Here is a 20,637-nt window from a genome sequence, read left to right as displayed (position 1 = left end):
TGGGTATGTGGAGTGTAAAGTGTTGGGGACGGGGAGCCCTTAGGAGATTTCTGTTAAGGAAGGAGTTGATGTTCCAAGAACACATAAAAGATACAGAGACAGTTCGTGATCCAAAGTAAGATTCCAGCAGGTACTGTGAAAGGGACTGGGAGGGAGGGTTTGTTCAGGGTCAGGACGTGGCTCTAAATTTTGGCAGCACTCAGAATCAACTAGGGAGCTTTCCAAAGACAAAAGGGATGTTGGGATTCCACTCCCAGAGATTTTGCTGTAAATGGTCTTGGGTGTTGCCTGGACACTTTTGATGGTCTGATGTGCATTCAAAGTTGAGAATCAGCAGTTTAAGGGATATACAGTATGGCCAGGAGATGATGGGTGACCAGTTGATCACCCATCTCTGACAGTGATTGTGGTCAACACAATGAAATTCATTGATAGTCTCTTAGCATGAGATGGGCAAACATCCTAATTGTTGCAGAAGGTAGTTAACAGATGCTTTTTATTTCGTGATTCAAAAGCAGTTTAAGAGATGAACATAAATATCATAGTGTTTCTTCTCATTCATATCATTTCATAGCTCTTTACTGCCAACCTCCAAAAAATTCAGATGCTAAACTTGGTTGCTTTGTTACGGAACAAGTGTTTAGAGTAGATGCTTCAAACTTGAATATATTATCACCTATTTAAAATATTAAAGATATTAGAGTTAACTAAAGACCATACTTCATAAAAATCTCAGTATTTGCACAGCACAATTCAATGTCACATAAATTCTATTGTCCCCAAAATGGATTACTAATATTAATAAATCTAGAAATATTATTAGTGAGCACATTTTTACTTCTTGTCAGTATAGTAATGAAGGTAAATATAGGATTTATAGTTCCATAGACTATAGAATAACTAGTCATTAAAATAAGGCAAATATTGGCTGGGTGTGGTGGCTCACACGTGTAATCCCAGCATTTTAGGAGGTCAAGGCGGGCAGATCACCTGAGGTCAGGGGTTTGAGACCAGCCTGACCAACATGGCGAAACCCTGTCTCCACTAAAAATATAAAAATTAGCTGGGCTTGGTGGAGGGCACCTGTAATCCCAGCTACTCAGGAGACTGAGGCAAAAGAATTGCTTAGACCCGGGAGGCGGAGGTTGCAGTGAGCTGAGATTGCACCACTGCACTTCAGCCTAGGTGACAGAGTGAGACTCCATCTCCAAAAGATGAGGAGGGGAGGGGAGGGGAGAGGCAAATACAGTATTCTGTTACATGAATACTCCAAAATGTATAGTATAGCACACTACCCTAGAGTTGTTCGTGGTCATCCAGAAGAAGCATGAGCTTAATGGCATGGCAGTTACTTTGGAGGAAGGCAAGGAATCCAACAGCTAGAATTTGAAACAGAGCAACAGATGAAGCTGCAAGGGAAGGTTGGAGCCTTGAACACCTTGGAAATAATTTGGTCTCTAGTTCCCTGCATCACAATGTATTTTATGTCATGGCATACAAAGAAAACAATATTTGAACCCCCCACTGGGTTGGAGTGGAAAGGATTTGGGGACATCTATATGTGGCTTAGTGAAAAAATGACATTTCTACTTAAAATCATTTTAACACAAAAACCAAATTGAAACTATTGCAGAGACTGTTAACTACTGAATTTGTATAAAACTTCCACAAAAATATCTTACCTAATTTTTTAGTGTGAAACTTCTAGCTCATTTTCATGAAGGTAACTTCTTTAAAAATGTTTCATTGTGAAATACAGAAGAATATATAAAACACATGCACTATTTTAGAAATATCAGCAAAATGGCTAGCTGTGCAGTGATCGCCCAGGTTATGAAATAGAACATTGCCAATGTCTTGAAAGTCCCCAGTGTAGTATACTGATCATACCTTCTTCCTCCACCCGCCCAGGGATAACCCCATGTGGCTCTTGTGATAGTTACACCCTTGCTTTTTTCTTTTCTTTTTCTTTTTTCTTTTTTTTTTTTTGAGACCAAGTTGCACTCTTGCTGCTCAGGCTGAAGTGCAATGGCACGATCTTGGCTCACTGCAACTTCTGCCTCCCGAGTTCAAGCAATTCTCCTGCCTCAGCCTCCTGAGTAGCTGGGATTACAGCCATGCGCCACCACACCCAGCTAATATTGCATTTTTAGTAGAGATGGGGTTTCACCATGTTGGTCAGGCTGGTCTCGAACTCTTGACTTCAGATGATCCACCTGCCTCAGCCTCCCAAAGTGCTGGGATTACGGGCGTAAGCCACCGCGCCCGGCACCCTTGCTTTTTTCATATTTGTATATCCTAAACAAGATAATTCACCTGGTTTTGAATGCTATGTAAGTGGTATCACCCCGTGATCTGCTTCTTGCACTCAACATTATGCTTGTGAGTGTCACTAATGTGCATAATTGTAGTTCATTTGTTTTCCCGATCCGTAGTATTCCATTATATAGCTACACTATAATTTGTTTGTCCATTCTGCTAATGGACTGGAGCTAGTCTCAGTTTTTATTTACAAAAAAATGCTGCCACAAACATACTCGAACACATCACTGGAACATATGTGAAAGAGGTTCTTTAAGGTATGTGTTTGGAGTAAAATCTCTGGGTCACGGAGTAGTGCTTCTCAAACATTAACATGTGCATGACATTCTGATTCAGCAGGTCTGAGGCAGGGTCTGCAATTCCGCTTTTTTTTTTTTTTTTTTTTTTTTTTTTTTTTGAGACGGAGTCTCTGTCGGCCAGGCTGGAGTGCAGGGACGCGATCTCAGCTCACTGCAACCTCCACCTCCCGTGTTCAAGCAATTCTCCTGCCTCAGCCTCCTGAGTAGCTGGGATTACAGGCTCATGATTCCGCATTTTTAACAAGCACTCAGGAGATGCCAATGCTGCCGGTCCGGAAACCACATACGGTGAGCAGAGTACAAATTTGATCAATCTTATTAGATAATGCCACTTTCCCCAAGTACTTACAGGAATGAGTCCTTGCCATTCTACATACTCCATAGTGTCATTAGACTTAAATTTAAATGAAATAAAATCAAATTTGGCAGATGTGTAATTATATTTCCTGGTTTTATCTTGCATTTCTTTCTTTTTTTATTTTTATTTTATTTTTTTGAGACAGTCTCACTGTGTCATCTATGCTGGAGTGCAGTGGTGCAATCTCAGTTCACTGCAATCTCCGCCTCCCAGGTTCAAGTCATCCTCCTGCCTTGGCCTCCCAAAGTGCTGGGATTACAGGCATGAGCCACTGTGTCCAGCCTTATTTTGCATTTCTGTAACTACTAGTGATGCTGAACATTTTCAGTACGCTATTGATTTTGTAGATTTTGTAGATTTTCTCTTTTGTGACCTGTTTAAGTCTTTGTCCCAATTTCCTATTGAATTGTCCATTCTTTACTAGGTGATTTGTAGGCATTCTTTATCCATTGCAGATACCAGTTCTTCATGGGCTTTTTGGTTGCAAATATATTCTCAGGGTGGAGTTAAGTAAACAGAAGTTCTGAATTTTGATATTGTTGACATTTTGAGGTCAGGTAGATAATTGCTTTTAACATTGAAAACACTTTTTATGATACACATTTTTTATGATAACTTATGCCAGATACAATTCCTAATCAAACCTTAAAATTTTATCTTCGTATTTTCGCTAATAACCAATAAAAGAAAACTTTAATCCAGCTACTCACGAGGCTGAGGCAGGAGAATCACTTGAACCTGGGAGGGAGAGGTTATAGTGAGCTGAGATAATACCACTGCACTCCAGCCTAGGCAACAAAGTGAGACCCTATCTCAAAAAAAGTTAAAATAAGTAAATAATAATTTAATTTTTGTTTGTTTGTTTTTGAGACAAAGTCTCACTCTGTTGCCCAAGCTGAAGTGCAATGGCGCGACCTCAGCTCACTGTAACCTCTGCCTCCCAGGTTCAAGCAATTCTCCTGCCTCAGCCTCCCAAGTAGCTGGGACTACAGGCAGGTGCCACCATGCCTTGCTAGTTTTTTTTGTTTGTTTGTTTTTTGGGTTTTTTTTTTTTTTTTTGTATTTTTAGTAGAGACGGGGTTTCACTATGTTGGCCAGGCTGGTCTCAAACTCCTGAACTCGATCAGCCTCCCAAAGTGCTGGGATTACAGGCATGAGCCACTGCACCTGGCCCAATAATAATTTTTTAAAAAAGAAAAGTTTAATCACACAAATAGGTGACAAAAATTTAAAACACTTTGACAGCGAGCATCTGATTGTTAAACCAACATCTAAAATTTTATTTTAAAGAAACGTAAGTTCTTTCTTTGTCCAATGTAGTATTAAAATTTACTGTTATAATGCTGGTAGATTTAAAATCCAATTTTATGTCTTCCAATCAAATTTTTATTTATTTCTTTTTTTAAATTGTATTTTGAGACACAGTTTTGCTCTGTCATCCTGGCTGGAATTCAAGGGCGTGATCATGGTTCACTGCAGGCTGAAACTTCCAGGCTCAAGCCATCCTCCCGCCTCAAACTCCCCTGCCAGGCCCTCCAACCTGCAGTAGCTGGAGCTACAGGTATGCACCTCAGCCCTCCCAAAGTGCTGCGATTACAGGCATGAGCTGCCACTCCCGGCATCAAATTGTTCAAAATGATAATGCAACTAATTCTAAAAATGCACATGCACTGTTGGAGCAATCACCCTGTAGCCACACGGAGGGCACATCAGTGATTATTGAGCAAAAGAATCAAATACATGTGAAGGCGGAGACTTGGACCAGTATGCCAGTTTGCAGCATTCCCCCTTCCCCAACCAGCCATACCTTGGGTTGAGCTTCCTGGACACCTGGCAACATTCTCCTTCTGCATCTCTATGGGTCACGTCTGCAGTGGGCAGTGAAGAACATGGGCAAACCTGGCCCAACTCAGGCTACCATCCAAGAAGCCTCAGGAGAAGCTGCGTTTACCTGAAGCTCATAGGCCCAGGAGCAGCCTGGATCACTGGTCAATTGATGTTTTATACCACACCTGTAGCCTGTTTCCCTTCCCTGGGATACAGGCTGGGAAGCTATGCTCTAGTAAAGAAGAAACCTTAGAATACTTTAGGACATAGTAAGAAAGACCACTGGAGGCATTGGATGAATGAGAACAGCTGTTCTCAATTGTGGCTGCATAGTCAAATCTACCAAGTTGCTTTAAAATTATCCTGGTAGCTGGGGCCTCACTTCCAAGGAGTCTGATTTAATTGCTATGGGTAAGGTAAAGACATCAGTAAATTTTTTTGAGATGGGGTCTAGCTATGTTGTCCAGGCTAGTCTCAAATTTCTGTGCTTAAGTGGTGCTCCAACCTCAGCATCCTGTGTAGCTAGGATTACAAGTGTGTGCCACCCTGCCTGGTCAGGCATCAGTAATTTTTTAAGAGTTCTCCAGATGATTTAAATAAGCAATTGGTCACGAAAATGGCTAGATTAGTGTGCTCCAGGGCAGGGATATCAGTCGGGAGCATACGCAGTAAGTAAGAAACTGGAGGACCTGGACTGTGTCTGCGAAGTTGAAGCAGGAGTGCTGATGTAGACCAGTATTTTTTAGAGTGTAGTCGTCCGAACTTCTAACACATATAGGTTCCTGGGCTTCATCAATATAATTAGAATGTCTTGGGTGGGACCCAGTGATCTGCATTTAAAATAAGCTCCCCAGGTGATTCTTAGAACACTGATGTTTGAAACGTGATATTTTGCAGATAGAACCTACACCATTCTATCATTACCTACAGGTAATAATAAAAATATTTTTAAAACTGACTTCAATAATTCACTGGAGTGTCATATACCCACATGAAATACGTGAATAATTCACCAAAAGGCATGTCTTAGAATAAGCTTCAGTGAAACTAGCAAAAGAACATATCCAGCCAACCTTCAGAAAATTAATACATCATTGCTCTCATAAGCCACGGTTTGGAACTTGTTTGTTACATAGCAATATATAACTAACATAGCTTTGAATGGTATTCAATTTGCTGACCGTGTGGGAGATGAGCATTACTTCAGAGTACAGAAGGAAATTGAGTGGAAGAAGCAATATTGTATTCATCTGGTTTCACCCTGCTAATAAAGACATACCCAAGACTGGGTAATTTAAACAGAAAAGAGGTTTAATGGACTCACAGTTTCACATGGCTGGGGAGACCTCACAATCATGGCAGAAGACAAGGATGAGCAAGTCACATCTTACATGGATGGCAGCAGGCAGAGAGAGACAGAACTTGTGCAGGAGAACTCCTCCTTATAAAACCATCAGATCTTGTGAGACTTAATCACTATCACGAGAACAGCACAGGAAAGACTGCCCCCATGATTCAATTACCTCCCACTGGGTCCCTCCCATGACATGTGGGAGTTGTGGAAGCTATAATTCAAGATGAGACTTGGGTGGGTACATAGCCAAACCATATCAAATAGGTAAGAGCAAAGAATAATTAACTTGTTGACTCTTCTTAGCCTACAAGCAGTTTATACTCATATTACAAAGTATCATTTCCCTATAATGCCAGAGAATCCGCTTACTTGCTTTTCTTTGTGTTTCAGTCCTCAGTTCTGAGATACTCACAAATTAGTGTAGCATTGCAACAGTTGCACATGGCAGCTGAGGAACATTTTGCAAAAATCACAAAATTCATATTACCCTTGAATTTGTATATAAATATATAGACCTAGAGGTAATGTGAATGGTGATACTAATCATAATTCTCTCCATTGGAAAGTAGATATACATTGAATACTAGAATGTAGTAGTTTTATTTTCTATTAAAATATTTCATAAGATTAGTTTTTTAAAAATTACACTCTGGCTTTATTGAATAATTTCTTCACATTTTCACTTTTTAATTTTAAGACAATTTTGGATATTTAAAGATAAAAGTAACTTTTGAAAATATGAGACCACTATAATTTTTTTATTTTCTAACATTTAATTTACATTTTTAGATAAAAATATATTCAAAGTTTGAATATTTGAAAACAACTACACATCATTATTTAAGCCTTTAGATCCTTGAAATGAGTACAGGTCAAGACCATAACAGAAATAGGTAATATAAAAGTAAAGTTCATGGCCAGGCATAGTGGCTCATGCTTGTAATCCCAGCACTTTGGGAGGCTGACAAGGGAGGATCCCTTGAGCCCAGTAGTTCAAGACCAGCCTGGGCAACACAAGGAGACTTTATCTCTTTAAAAAAAATGTTAAAAATTAGCCAAGTGTGGTGGCATGTAGTCCCAGCTACTCAGGAGGCTGAGGCGGGAGGATTGCTTGGATTGCTTGGAGATTGAGGCTGCGGTGAGCTGTAATTGTGCCATTGCACTATAGCCTGGGTGACAGAGTGAGACCCTATCTTGAAAATAAATAGATAAGTAAATAAAATAGAATCAGAAGAGAAACAAACTGAAAGGGAAAAATAGAAAATTTTCAAATAAGAGGCTATTTAAAATTTTAACACTGACAACAATAAAAACTAGCAGACTTTATTGAGCATAACTCATGTAAAGTTCAGAAATAGGGCATTATAAATTATGAATGAAGATTACTCATGAAAATGAAACAGGTATTTATTCTTATCAAATTCACAACTTGAACTTCAAGTCAGATTCAATCTTAGCAACTTCAAATTATTTGGTAAATGATTCTTTAGCTACTGTATTAGTCCATTCTCATATTGCTATAAAGAACTACCTGAGACTGGGTAATTTATGAAGAAAAGAAGTTTAATTGACTCACAGTTCCGCCGGTTTAACAGGAAGCAAGACTGGGAGGCCTCAGGAAGCTTACAATCCTGGTGGAAGTTGAAGGGGAAGCAAGCACCTTGTTCACGTGGTGGCAGGAAAGAGAGAGAAGGAGAGTGAGGAGGGGAGGTGCCACATACTTCTAAGCCATCAGATCTTGTGAAAACTCACTCACTATCATGAGAACAGCATGGGGGAAGTCCACCCCCAAGATCCAATCACCTCTTACCAGGTCCCTCCCTCAACATTGGGAATTATAATTCAACAGGAGATTTGGGTGGGGACACAGAGCCAAACTATATCAGCTACTGATTATAAAAGTGAGATAGAAAAGAGAATTATTCATATCAAATACATAATTCAGGAGGAACAAATGTAACTCTCAGCTGCACCTTGCAAGATAGAGAAAATTATATCCATGAAATCAGCAAATTGGTTGAAAAGTTAGAACCTCCAGAGTGTCACTAGGTTTGTTGGATAATGATTCTGGAAATTGATCCTACTCCTTTAAACAGCATGAGATTCTTTGTAGCAAAATATAACGTGCTTCAAATTAATGATTATGATTTTTCCTCAGATAAGCATAACAGAAAATTTGGTATTTCATCTGTATTTGTCTGTTTTCACACTGCTATAAAGAAATACCTGAGACTGGGTAATTTGTAAAGGAAAGAGGTTGAATTGACTCACAGTTTTGCATGGATGGGAAGGCCTCAGGAAACTCACAATCATGGTGGAAGGTGCAGAAGAAGCAGGCACCTTCCTCACAAGGCGACAGGAGGGGGTGAGAGCAAGCAGGGGAGATGGCAGATGCTTATAAAACCGTCAGATCTCATAAAGATTCACTCACTATCACGAAAACAGCATGGGGAAGTCTAACTTCATGATCCAATCACTTCCCTCCCTCCCTGTACAAGTGGGGATTATCAGTCCCTCCCTTGACACATGGGGATGACAATTTGAGATGAGATTTGGGTGGTGACACAGAGTCAAACTACATCATCATCTAACATTAGTTCTTCTAAAAAGAGGGTATTAAGCATTACTATTTATTCTGTTGTTTTGACATCTAGGGTCTTACTGACTATTGGGAGACTGGCCCTCCATAGGCTAGCCAGCTGATTCCTAGGGAGAGTAAAGGACTCATCTGTGAGCTGTCGTTCATATGCAAACCTACTGATCCCTAGCCCATATCCACATCCTGCTCTTACACTCAAGGCCACTTTCCACCAACCCTGGTCACCCCAGAGCCAGGTATCAGGCAACTAGGGACGGCTCCTATACCCCTAGAGATCACTGAAATTATTCAAACTAGCCAATCCTAAACCTGCTTACCCTGCCTCATCTGTTCCTTCCTGTAGAAACCACAGTACAGGCTCTTGCATATGTTTTCTCCTCACTCCTTTTGCTTCTTGACCAACCCTGGTGCTTACCTGTGAGGCATGTCCTCTTGTATTAGTCTGTTGTCATACTGCTAATAAAGACATACCCGAGACTGGGTCATTTACAAAGGAAAGAAGTTTAATGGACTCACAGTTCCACATGTCTGGGGAAGCCTCACAATCATGGCAGAAGATGAAGGAAGAGCAAAGGGAAGTCTTATATGGTGGCAGGTAAAGAGGGCTTGTGCAGGGGAACTCCCGTTTATAAAACCATCAGATCTCGTGAGACTTATTCACCACTATGAGAACAGCATGGGAAAGACTCACCCCCATGATTCAATTACTTCCCACTGGGCCCATCCCACAACACATGGGAATTATGGGAGCTACAATTCAAGATGAGATTTGGGCAGGGACACAGCCAAACCATATCACCTCTCTTCTTGGAACTGTGAATAACAAACTATCTTTTCAATGGCAGTCATCTCCTGATCTGTTGGCCTTAGCATACCCGAATAATAAAACCCACATTTTAAAGCACAGAGAAAGACCCTGTAGAAACTGGCTTTTATATTTTAAGTCCAAGGAAAAGCATTTTTGTATTCCCATGATGTGTTTGACGAATCTAGTTTTCAGGATTATCTTTGGCCAAGGTGTGTATTGATGACTACCTAAACTAGATTCTGCAGTAGAATTTAGTAATCTAGATTCTTCATTAAAGGAATATGAAACATCACATGTACATAAAAAGGAAGCACATATGCAATTACTAAAACTGGGTGAGGGGGAAGGTGAGTAGGTTAGTAAACAGTAAACAATTGATAATATTGAAAAATAACAAGTCAATACTGGCTAGGAATATCGGCTTAAGTTTCTTGAAAAACAACAGTATTAAGCCAAGCATTTTGGTGTCCTCTTTAAGCAATCTTTGCTTAACTGACTGCACAATGTCTAAAGTAAACAATGGAAAGTACTATAAATACTTTTGAAATTTGGTGCTAGAATGGCCAAATAGATAAAAATAAGGAGGCAAATGATTATTATCTAGGATGGATAATATTGATAATAATGATTGTAATATTAAAAATATTACTATCTTTTTTTACCTATAAATTCAAAGTAGGTAAAAAGAAATGATTGTAATATTTTCAAAAAAGAAATTTATATTTGGTTCAATTTGATCATCAGAGACAAATGTCACTTCAACTAACAGTTATTATATGTATTGTTGAACTACCAGAAAAAGAAAACAAGAAGGTTGATGTGAATATTTTATTCATTTTATACCTTTTGCAAAAAGCATAGCTATTGTCTCTAGTGATGTGGGGGTTTGAGCACCTTTCCATATGTTTATCAATCTTTTTTTTTTTTTTGAAGTACTTGCTTCTTTTCTGACAATTTCTGTATTCGATGTCTATTTCTTTCTTTTTCTTTTCTTTCTTTTTTTTTTTTTTTTAGAGATGGGGTCTCACTGTGTTGCCCAGGCTGGTCCCAAACACCTGGGCTCAAGCAATCTTCCTGCTCTGTCTCCCAAAGTGCTGAGATTACAGGTGTAAGCCACCATGCCCAGCCTAGATGTCTATTTTTTATTGATTAGTTCTTTATATATTCTAGGTACAAGTCCATCGACTGACTTTTTATATCTACTGAGTGCCTTGTATTTTTAGTCTTAGTATCTTTGATAAGAAATTCAGAATTTTAAAATTTTAATGTAGTTCATTTTAATTATATCCTTTTTCATTGGCAGTTTTTCTGTCCCATTTAAACCATCTTTTCCTTCCCTGAATAAATGAAAATATTCTATGATTTCTTCTAGAGGATGTATTGTCTTTTTAGATGTGGAACTACAATTTATTTAGAATTGAGATTTGTGTATAATGTGAGGTAGGGGTCAAGATGTGGATATCCATTAGGCTAAATACCGTTTGTTGAAAAGGTCATCTTGGCTAGGCATGGGGACTCACGCCTGTAATCTCAGCACTTTTGGAGGCCAAGGCAGTTGAATCGCTTGAGTCCAGGAGTTCAAGATGAGCCTGGGCAACATAGTGAGATGCAATCTCAAAAGAAAAAGAAAAAAGAAAAGGTCATTTTTTCCTTCCTCAATGCTCTGAAGTGCCACCTTTGTCATAAACATATTACGCTGTTTTATTTCAAGGGATTTTTCTGTTTTGATATAAATTTGTACATGGCTTGAAATTGATTTAGATTCCCCCCTCTCCTTAGGCCCCCATGTGAATTCAATACAGGAGCTGTTTGGGGGTTTAATTATTGTCACCAGACCATCAGAAAGCGTCTTCACGTAGTATATCAATTAGCTTTCAAGGTAAAGTATAAATTCTAATTTCTGGATGGATCAGAACTTTCTTTCAACTCTTACCTCATTCCTTTTTACTTCCGCAGACTGCAGTTATGAAGATGTCAGGACCGTTCTAGTTGGTTATTTGTCTTCCATGTTCACAAACTTCCTAAAGGCCCAAATTGCTTATCTTTTCGTCACAGTTGTATTGATACCTTCTTTTTCCTTTGACCATTCAAAAGAATACCCACTCTCTCAGGAGGGTTGAGCTAAAGCTGGGGACACAGGAGCTAAATGGAGACACATAAAAGACTTATTCCTTAGGCTAGGCATGGTGGCTCATGCTGTAATAATCTCAGCACTTTGGGAGTCCCAGATGGAAGGACTGCTTGAGGCCAGGAGTTCAAGACCAGCCTGGATTAAATGGTGACACCCCTATCTCTACAAAAAAGAAAAAAAGTTTTAAAAAAAATAGCCAGACATGGTGGTGTATCCCTATACTCTCAGCACTCTGTAGGCTAAGGTGGGAGGATCACTTGAGCCCAGGAGTACAAAGTTATAATAAACTGTGATAGTGCCAAAGCTGTCTAGCCTGGGCAACGGAGCCAGAGCCACCCTTTTTTTTTCTTTTTTCTTTTTTTTTTTTTTTAAATAAAGACTTATTCCTTAGTGATTTTCCAGTGAGGAACTGGGGAGGCCATCTAGGTCTGTCTCCACCCAGAGTTTCTGGGAAGAACCCAGCAGTTGAGGACAAATGAAAACTTCCATGAGGCTCAAAGTACAGCAAACATCTAACTTAATTCCAATTCTCAAAGTTCCTTTTGTTCTTGGGCTTACCACATCCCCAAATCCACCAAAAGACAAACATAGCCAATTAGAATATCAAAAAGGGCCAAATTAAATGCCAAAACTCAAGAGGGAAAGTATACCAAAAGGAACAACTTTTACCTGACTAGTTCAGATTGGGTAATTTCTTTTTGTTTTTCTTTTTCTTTTTTTTTTGAGACAGAGTCTAGGTCTGTCGCCCAGGCTGGAGTGCAGTGGCGCGATCTCGGCTCACTGCAAGCTCCGCCCCCCCGGGTTCACGCGCCCAGCACCACGCCCAGCTAATTTTTTTTTTTTTTTTTTTTTTTTTTTTTTTTTTTTTTAGTTTTAGTAGAGAAGCAGATGGTCTAGATCTCCTGACCTCGTGATCCGCCCGTCTCGGCCTCCCAAAGTGCTGGGATTACAGGCGTGAGCCACCGCACCCGCCAGGTTGGGTAATTTCTGTAAGTCCAGGAGTCATTAACAAAACCTCTTGGGACCCAAAAGTTATTCTCCAAAAGACAGAGACGCAGCTGAAATCTTTGGTAAAAACCAAAACAGAAACTAGTAGGACTTTTTAATTTCTCTGGCGTGCAGGGCACACATGTAGATTTGTTCACAAATTAACATGCTCTCCAGATGCCTCCAGTGTAGGTGAGTAACAGCAGAGGCCCACAACTGGGATAATAGCCTAGGCAGAAGCTCACAGCCTGAGTAACAAGGCAGGGCAAAATTTACAGTTCAGATAGCTATGGGTAAAGTCCAGGCTGAAAATCTGTGAAACTGGATTCACTATTCTTTTCTGAATCTGTGTGACAGGTTCAAAGTTCAAGGAGCAGTGCAGAGGGTCCACATCTACCTATGGGACAACACGGCAGAGAACTCAGAGCTGGGAATCTAGGAAGATGGAGACTGAAAGCAGAGCCCTTCCCCTCCCACCGCTACTCCAGTATAAATGCATTTCTCCTAACAGACCAGCCAGGATCATGAACAGAAAAAAAAAGTTTTTCTGGGCCAGGAGCAGTGGCTCACGATCCCAGCACTTTGGGAGGCCGAGGTGGGTGGATCACGAGGAGGAGTTCAAGACCAGCCTGGCCAGCATGCTGAAACCCTGCTTCTACTAAAAATACAAAAATTAGCCAGGCATAGTGGTGCGTGCCTGTAATCCCAGGTCTTCAGGAGGCTGAGGCAGGAGAATCACTTGAATTGGGAGGCAGAGGTTGCAGTGGCCAAGATTGTGCCACTGCACTCCAGCCTGGGTGACAGAGCGAGACTCTGCCCCCCCACCAAAAAAAAAAAAAAGAAAAAAAAGAAAAGGGAAAGGAAAAGGAAAAAAAAAGTTTTTCTGAAAGTAGGAAGCTTGATAAACAACCGTTTAAATAGCTCAGTAGTTCTTGACCTTGACTGCACCCTGGCAAGTTTCAAAACAGGGTCTCCCTCTGTTGCCCAGGCTGAAGTGCAGTGATGCAACCTCGGCTCACTGCAACCTCTGCCTCCCAGGCTCAAGCGATCCTCCCACCTCAGCCTCTCAAGTGTCTGGGATCTCAGTGTGCACCACCACACCCAGCTAATTTTTTTGTAGTTTTTATAGAAGCAGTGTTTCACCATGTTGCCCAGGCTGGTCTCAAACTCCTGAGTTCAGGTGATCCCCCTGCCTCAGCCTCTCAAAGTCCCAGGATTACAGGCATGAGCCACTGTACCCAGCACCCCTAGCAAGTTTCAAAAGTACTGATTGATGCCTGGGCTCTACGTGCTCCTGTGATTTGGATTCAATTACTGTGGGATGAAGCCCCAGTGTAAGTAATTTTTTTAAGTTACCCAAGTAATTCTTAATGTGCGGTCTGGGTTGAGAGCTCCCGAATTAATTTAAGCACCTTAGGACAGCAGTCACATGACCACAGCTTAAAGAGCGAACAGTCCCCAAGAGTGTGGGCCCAAACTGCTGGGAAAGACTTTTCAATGATTAGATTCGGGGTGAGTTAATTAAAGGAATACTCGAAGATTATGCAGCAAAAGATCAAGTTGTTTCTAGGTGTTCACTTACTTTAAAGCTTGTACAAAACATTATCTGACAACTTGACTAAAGTTGTTTAACCTAGTAATTTTTTAAAGAAGGTGTTGTTATAATAAAACATGGGGAGAACATCTCATGACTCCAATAAACTCAGACTTCAATACCATGGGATATGAGGTATGGGGGAGTGAAAGAAACACGAGCTTTGAGAAGAGAACAAAGTAGGTATAAAACCTGTGCTGCCAGTTTTTAGCTGCAGGACCTGAGGTGGCTCACTGAACCTTTCTGAGCCTGGAGTACTTCATCTGTAAGATGGGGATAATACCTGTTTTTTAGGAGGCTTGTAAGGATGAAATGGGATGGCGTATTTAAAACACGTTTGTTGGTTAGACTCTTTGATGTCGGAGCCACCCGGGTTAATTTGGGGTTATGATGAAGATGCTCAGGGAAGGTAACAGTCATGAGCCCTAGCTGGAATTCCCTGGGGACACTGTACTATCTTTGGGATGGGAGGCAATCCTGGCCACCTCCGCATCAGGCATCATTCATTCTGGCGTTCTGTCATAATCATGGTTCATATGCTTTCCATGTCTTTTCTTTGACTGTGGATGAAGGGCCTCTTTCCTGTTTTATTCTGAAGTCCAATTATCTGGGCCTGCTTAACCTCCTGTAGAGGAGCCCTGCTTACTAGAGCTTCCACCCCAGGCCACTTCACAGCCTGCTGGCTGACCCTAGATGGCTGCTCAAGGAGAGTGGTGAGGTCACATGGCACCGAGCTTGCGTGGGGAGCCTTTGTGCTTCCCAGAAGGGGAGTCGATAGCAGGCAAGTGTCTGGTCTGGCCTGTCTGGTTCTGTTCTGAGTATTCCAGCCTTCAGGAGCTCACTAAATAGCAGCTGGGCCAGGCGCAGTGGCTCACATCTGTAGTCCCAGCACTTTTAGAGGCCGAGGCCAGAGGATTGCTTAGGGCCAGGAATTTGAGACCAGCATGGGAAACAGCTCAAGTGATCCACCTACCTCGGTCTCTCAAAGTGCTGGGATTATAGGCATGAGCTACCACGCCCAGGCAGCTGTTATACTACATTGTGTTTTATCATTGGTAAAACTGTTTTTAAATTTTGTAATATCTGTTCTTAGGTATTTTAGATGAATTACTAAGTTTGGTTGTTCCATAGTGTTCCTTCAATATCTTTTATATGATATCTGTTGGGGAACAGAGAAATCTCAGCTCTATTAAAAAATAAAATTAGGCCAGGCATGGTGACTCACACCTGTAATCCCAGCACTTTGGGAGGCTGAGGTGGGTGGATCATGAGGTCAGGAGTTCAAGACCAGCCTGGCCAATATGGTGAAACCCCATCTCTACTAAAAATACAAAAATTAGCAGGGCGCAGTGGCGGGTGCCTGTAGTCCCAGCTATTTGGGAGGCTGAGGCAGAAGAATCACTTTAACCCAGGAAGTGGAGGTTGCAGCAAGCCAAGATCTCGCCACAACACTCTAGCCTGGGCAACAGAGCAAGACTCTGTCTCAAAAAAAAAAAAATGAAATTAAAATTAAAAAGAAAAAAAAAAAGACCAGGTGTAGTGGCTCACGCCTGTAATCCCAACACTTTGGAAAGCCAAGGCAGGCAGATCATTTGAGGCTAGGAGTTCGAGACCAGCCTGGCCAACATGGTGAAACCCAGTCTCTACTAGAAATACAAAAATTAGCCTGGCATGGTGACACACACCTGTAATCCCAGCTACTCGGGAGGCTGAGACACAATAATCTCTTGAACCGGGGAGGCTGCAGTGAGTTGAGGTCGCACCACTGAGCTCCAGCTTGGGTAACAGAACGAGATTTGTCTGTCTCAAACAAGGACAACAAAAAGGCAGCTGAAACATCAAAAACCCGTTTTTTTGTCTGGCTATGACTCAAAGTCCCCACTAGAGGGCAGGAAACTTACGTTTAAGATGGATTTTATGTTCTAAAGGTTAATAAACTGGATAAATTATGATTATTGGAATCATAGTTATAGGTAACAATTGTCACACACTTTCTAAGATCAACGCACTCCTCTAAGCACTTTATGTGCATTATAGTATTTAAGTTATTTACTGTATGCTGTTTATCTAGTTCTTACCATAAATTGTAGCCATACAATTATTAACTTGCTCTTCACTTCTGTCCCCCCACTAGACTGCAAGTTTCATGAGGATAGTGTCTGTTGTATTCGCTATTCTATACTTAGTACTGTGTCTGGAATATTATAGTGACCGAATAAGTACTTGTTGAATGAATAAAAGAATCCTGACTTCAAATCCAAAAGATAGGAGCTGTTATTTTTATTTATTTGTTTTTTTTTTTAGTTTTTGGGACAGGGTCTCACTCTCTCCCCCAGGCTGAAGGGCAGTGGCATGATCCTGGCTCACTACAGCCTCAACCTCCTGAGCTCAAGTGATCCTCCCAAGCAGCTAAGACTATAGGTGCACACCACCATGTCTGACTAATTTTTGTATTTTTTGTAGAGAGGGGTTTTACCATGTTGCATAGGTTGCTCTTAAACTCCTGGGCTCAAGTGATCCACCTACCTCGGTCTCTCAAAGTGCTGGGATTATAGGCATGAGCCACCACGCCCAGGCGGCTGTTATAGTACATGGTGTTTTATCATTGGTAAAACTGTTTTTAAATTTTGTAATATCTGTTCTTAGGTATTTTAGATGAATTATTAAGTTTGGTTGTCCCATAGTGTTCCTTCAATATCTTTTATATGATATCTATTGGGGAAAGCTCTGTTCTTTTATAGAAAATTGATAGGCATTGTCAAACTAAAATAAATAAGGACCTCCTTATAGATTAAGAGCTAATTTATTATCTTGGTAATAGGTATTGTAATTACCTGGAGGACTTTGTGGATTTATATTCAACAAATGCTTACCTCATGCCAGACACTATTCTAGAGACTGCATCCTTACAAAGTTTCTATTATTAGTTCCATTTTATGGATGAGGAAACTGAGGCACAGCGATAGTAAGAAGCTTGCCCAATATATCACAAGTAGTAAATTGAACAGCTGGAATTCAAACTCAGGTATTCTGGCTGTGAACTCCAAATACATAATTGCTATGCTGCCTCTAAATTTCACTTAATGATTTTATACAATTATTACATAAAGCAGTAGCCTCACTGGTAATGATTCTGATAGGACACAGAAAAATAAATCTGGGAGAACTTCTGTGCATTTTTTCTAATTGACTTTCAATCCATTTGAAATAATAGGGATGGGAAAAGAATTACAAATAGGTCAGAAGTTGTTGTTTCCTGTCCAAATCTTCTATCTAGCCAGGGAGTTATTTTGCCAGTACATGATGAAAAATTATAAACTAGAATCCCCTTTCTAAAAGACCAAACACACTAACCAACTAACACACAAAAGCCAGCCTGCTGTAGGGCAGAGCTCTTGGAATATCAACAGAAAAGCCAAAACAGACAAACCAAAAATCTTTCAATATCATCAAAATGCAACACGATTTCAGCCAAGTAAGTTTTGCAATAAAAATAACACACAACAATCATATGACCCAGTAATCCCATTCCTGAGTATATACCCCAAAAGAATAGAAAATAGGTATTTAAACAAAAACTTAGCATGAGTATTTGTATCAGCACAATTCACAATAGCTAAAAGGTGGAAACAACTCAAATGTCTATCCCTGAATGAATAGATAAACAAAAGAAGATACATCCACACAATGGAGTATTGTTCAACCACAAGAAAGAGTGAAGTGCTGATATATGCTACAACATAGAATGAACCTTGAAAACATGATGATGAGTGAAAGAAAACAGACACAAAAAGTCACATACTGTATGGTTCCATTTATTTGAAATATCCAGAGTAGTCAAATGTTTAAAGGAGGAAAGCAGAAAGCAGAGTGATTGCCAGCGACTGGGAACAGAGGGAAGGGAGAATGACTTTTTTTTTTTTGAGTCTCACTCTTTCACCCAGTGTGGAGTGCAGTGTCTCCATCTCAGCTCACTGCAACGTCTGCCTCCCAGGTTCAAGAGATTCTTGTGCCTCAGTAATCCCAGTAGCTGGAATTACAGGCGTGCATCACCACACCCCGCTAACTTTTGTATTTTCAGTAGAGACAGGGTTTCTCCATGTTACTCAGGCTGGTCTCAAACTACCGACCTCAGGTGATCCACCCGCCTCGGCCTCCCAAAATGCTGGGATTACAGGCGTGAGCCACTGTGCCCGGCTGAGAATGACTTCCTAATGGATATGAGGTTTCTCTTTGGGGTGATGAAAATGTTTTAGAAGTAGATAGAGGTGGTGATTGTACAATATTGTGAGTGTACTAAATGCTGCTGAACTGTTTAAGTGGTTAAAATGGTGAGTTTTACCCCACATAAATAAAAAACTCAACCTACAACCAATTTTAAAATAAAATTTATCTATATTTTAAGACTATAAAATATTCCATTTTTATGTACAATGACAACCTACAAAGATTTCTGTATCCTTTTGGTTAAAATGTAACCAATCACCAAGTGCTGTTATCTGTTTCTTTTGCCTTGTGTATTTGCTAAGTGGATAGCAAAGATCAAAGAACTTTCAGAAGAGATATAGAAATTCAGCTAGATACAGCTAAGATAATAACTGAGTGTGCTGAGCTGTGTCCCAAAGGTCTATAGAGTAATAAATGCAAAACATATTTTGGGTGAAAAGACTGAATTATGCAGCATAACTTTTTAAAACATTCCTTCTATTTTTTTGAGTCTTGCTATTGCTTGGTTATTTAGGAATTAGGATGTTGGCTCTACTGTGGATTGCTTATTTCAATATCCATTTAAATCTTTTATCTTACACAGGCTAGGGAGCTTTTAAAAGCTACATTCCCCAGATTTCCTTGCAGCTAGGATTCTGGACATCCTTTGGGTTGAGCAATCAGCTGTGCTTTCCTAAGATTTTACGGGCAAAGAGGCAGGACGGATGCAGGCGCCCATTTTGTAGGTGTGGTTCATGGCCCAAGTGGGGTGATTTGGGGGCAAAGAGCTGTCTTGGAAGTTTCCCAATTTGGCAGGTGGTTTTCCTGTTCAGTAGATTCAGCAGCAGTGGTACTATATTCATTCATAATCAGAAATATTCCAGTTATCTGTTGCTGTGTAATGAACAATCCCCAAACTTAGTGACTTAAAACAAAATTTATTATTACTTCTCCTGGTCTAAGCATAAACTGGGCTCAAATAGGTAAGTTTCCCTCGGGCTCTCTTATGAAGTTACATTCAGATGTGCACTGGGCTACAGTTATTTTATGGCAACACTGGGCTGGATGTCCTGGGGGCTCACTCTCTGGCAGTTGAAGCCAGCTATTGGCTGGGAATTCAGCAGAATTTGGTGGCTGACGCACCTACCGTGACACGCCTCACCATGTTGTTCAGGCTGCCCACACCTTGGTATCCAGGCTCAGAGGAGGCACATCCCAACATTCCAAAAAGCAGGAATCAGAAGCTGCCAGAAGCTGCAGTTAGGGCTACACCAGGTACAGGCACAGAGTCATTTCTACCACATTCTGTTGGCCAAATGATACCACTCAACCAATTCACACTTAAGAAAGTGATATAAGCTCTACCTCTTGATGAAGGAATGGCAAGCTCAGTTGCCAAAGGGTGCATGAGATGAAAGATAGTGTTTATGCCATCTTCGGAAAAACTACAAGGGTAGAGGAAGAGTGGTCTGGAGGCCTACTGTTGCTCCCTCTGCTTTCCTAATAATCTAATCTTACCAGCACCAATTCCCCATGTGAAATCTCTTTCTGCTTAAATTAACCAGACTGGGATCTGCTGACTACACCTGGATCCTGATCCAGGCTGGAGACCAGGTCTTTACTGTTCCCAGGCAAATAGCATTCCAATATATTACTCTATATGTAACTGGCATAGAGCAGTGATGCTCGGGAGTGAAAAAGCATTTGGAGTTGGAAAGTCCCTTGCTGAGTTTCAAGTTTCCCATCTGGAAAATGGGGATGATAATAATAATAATTTGGCATCTACCTTATAGAATTAAACAGATTAAATGAGTCAATACATGCGCAATATTTCCATGTGCCTGGCACCTGGAAGGCAATGCTTGATGAAGTCCGTTTTGCTTGTTTGCTCAGCTCAAGCCGCCTCCCTCTCTTTGGTAACTGCTGTATCTGCAGGCACAGTGAAGTTAAGTAACTGACCCAAAGGCATACTGCTAAGAGAGGACATCTTAGGCCGGCTGTGGTGGCTCACGCCTGTAATCCCAGCACTTTGGGAGGCCAAGGCAGGCGGATCACCTGAGGTCAGGAGTTCAAGACCAGCCTGGCCAACATAGTGAAACCCCATCTCTACTAAAAATAGAAAAATTAGCCGGGTGTGGCAGCGCACACCTGT

At 40.8% G+C, this 20,637-nt stretch overlaps 1 long non-coding RNA gene across 3 annotated transcripts in view; it reads right to left on the bottom strand.

Annotated features, from left to right (window-relative positions):
- Window positions 1–479: 479 nt before the first annotated feature.
- Window positions 480–20,637, bottom strand: part of LOC103219029 (uncharacterized) — a 39,926-nt gene continuing 19,768 nt past the window's right edge. The window contains exons 3-5 of one of the 3 annotated variants that reach the window (XR_012094858.1): window positions 11,501–11,709; window positions 7,737–11,180; window positions 480–676 (exon numbers count right to left, since the gene is read on the bottom strand). This is a non-coding gene — a long non-coding RNA (uncharacterized lncRNA). Of the gene's footprint in view, window positions 677–5,332; window positions 7,354–7,736; window positions 11,181–11,500; window positions 11,710–20,637 lie in introns of those variants that run through there. The other 2 variants (XR_005235181.2, XR_012094857.1) reach the window with 2 other exon arrangements.

This window comes from Chlorocebus sabaeus, chromosome 12 (assembly GCF_047675955.1).
Source record: "Chlorocebus sabaeus isolate Y175 chromosome 12, mChlSab1.0.hap1, whole genome shotgun sequence".
Taxonomy (NCBI): Eukaryota; Metazoa; Chordata; class Mammalia; order Primates; family Cercopithecidae; genus Chlorocebus; species Chlorocebus sabaeus.
Note: the sequence above shows the minus strand (reverse complement) of the source record. Positions and strands in the feature narration are given on the sequence as shown.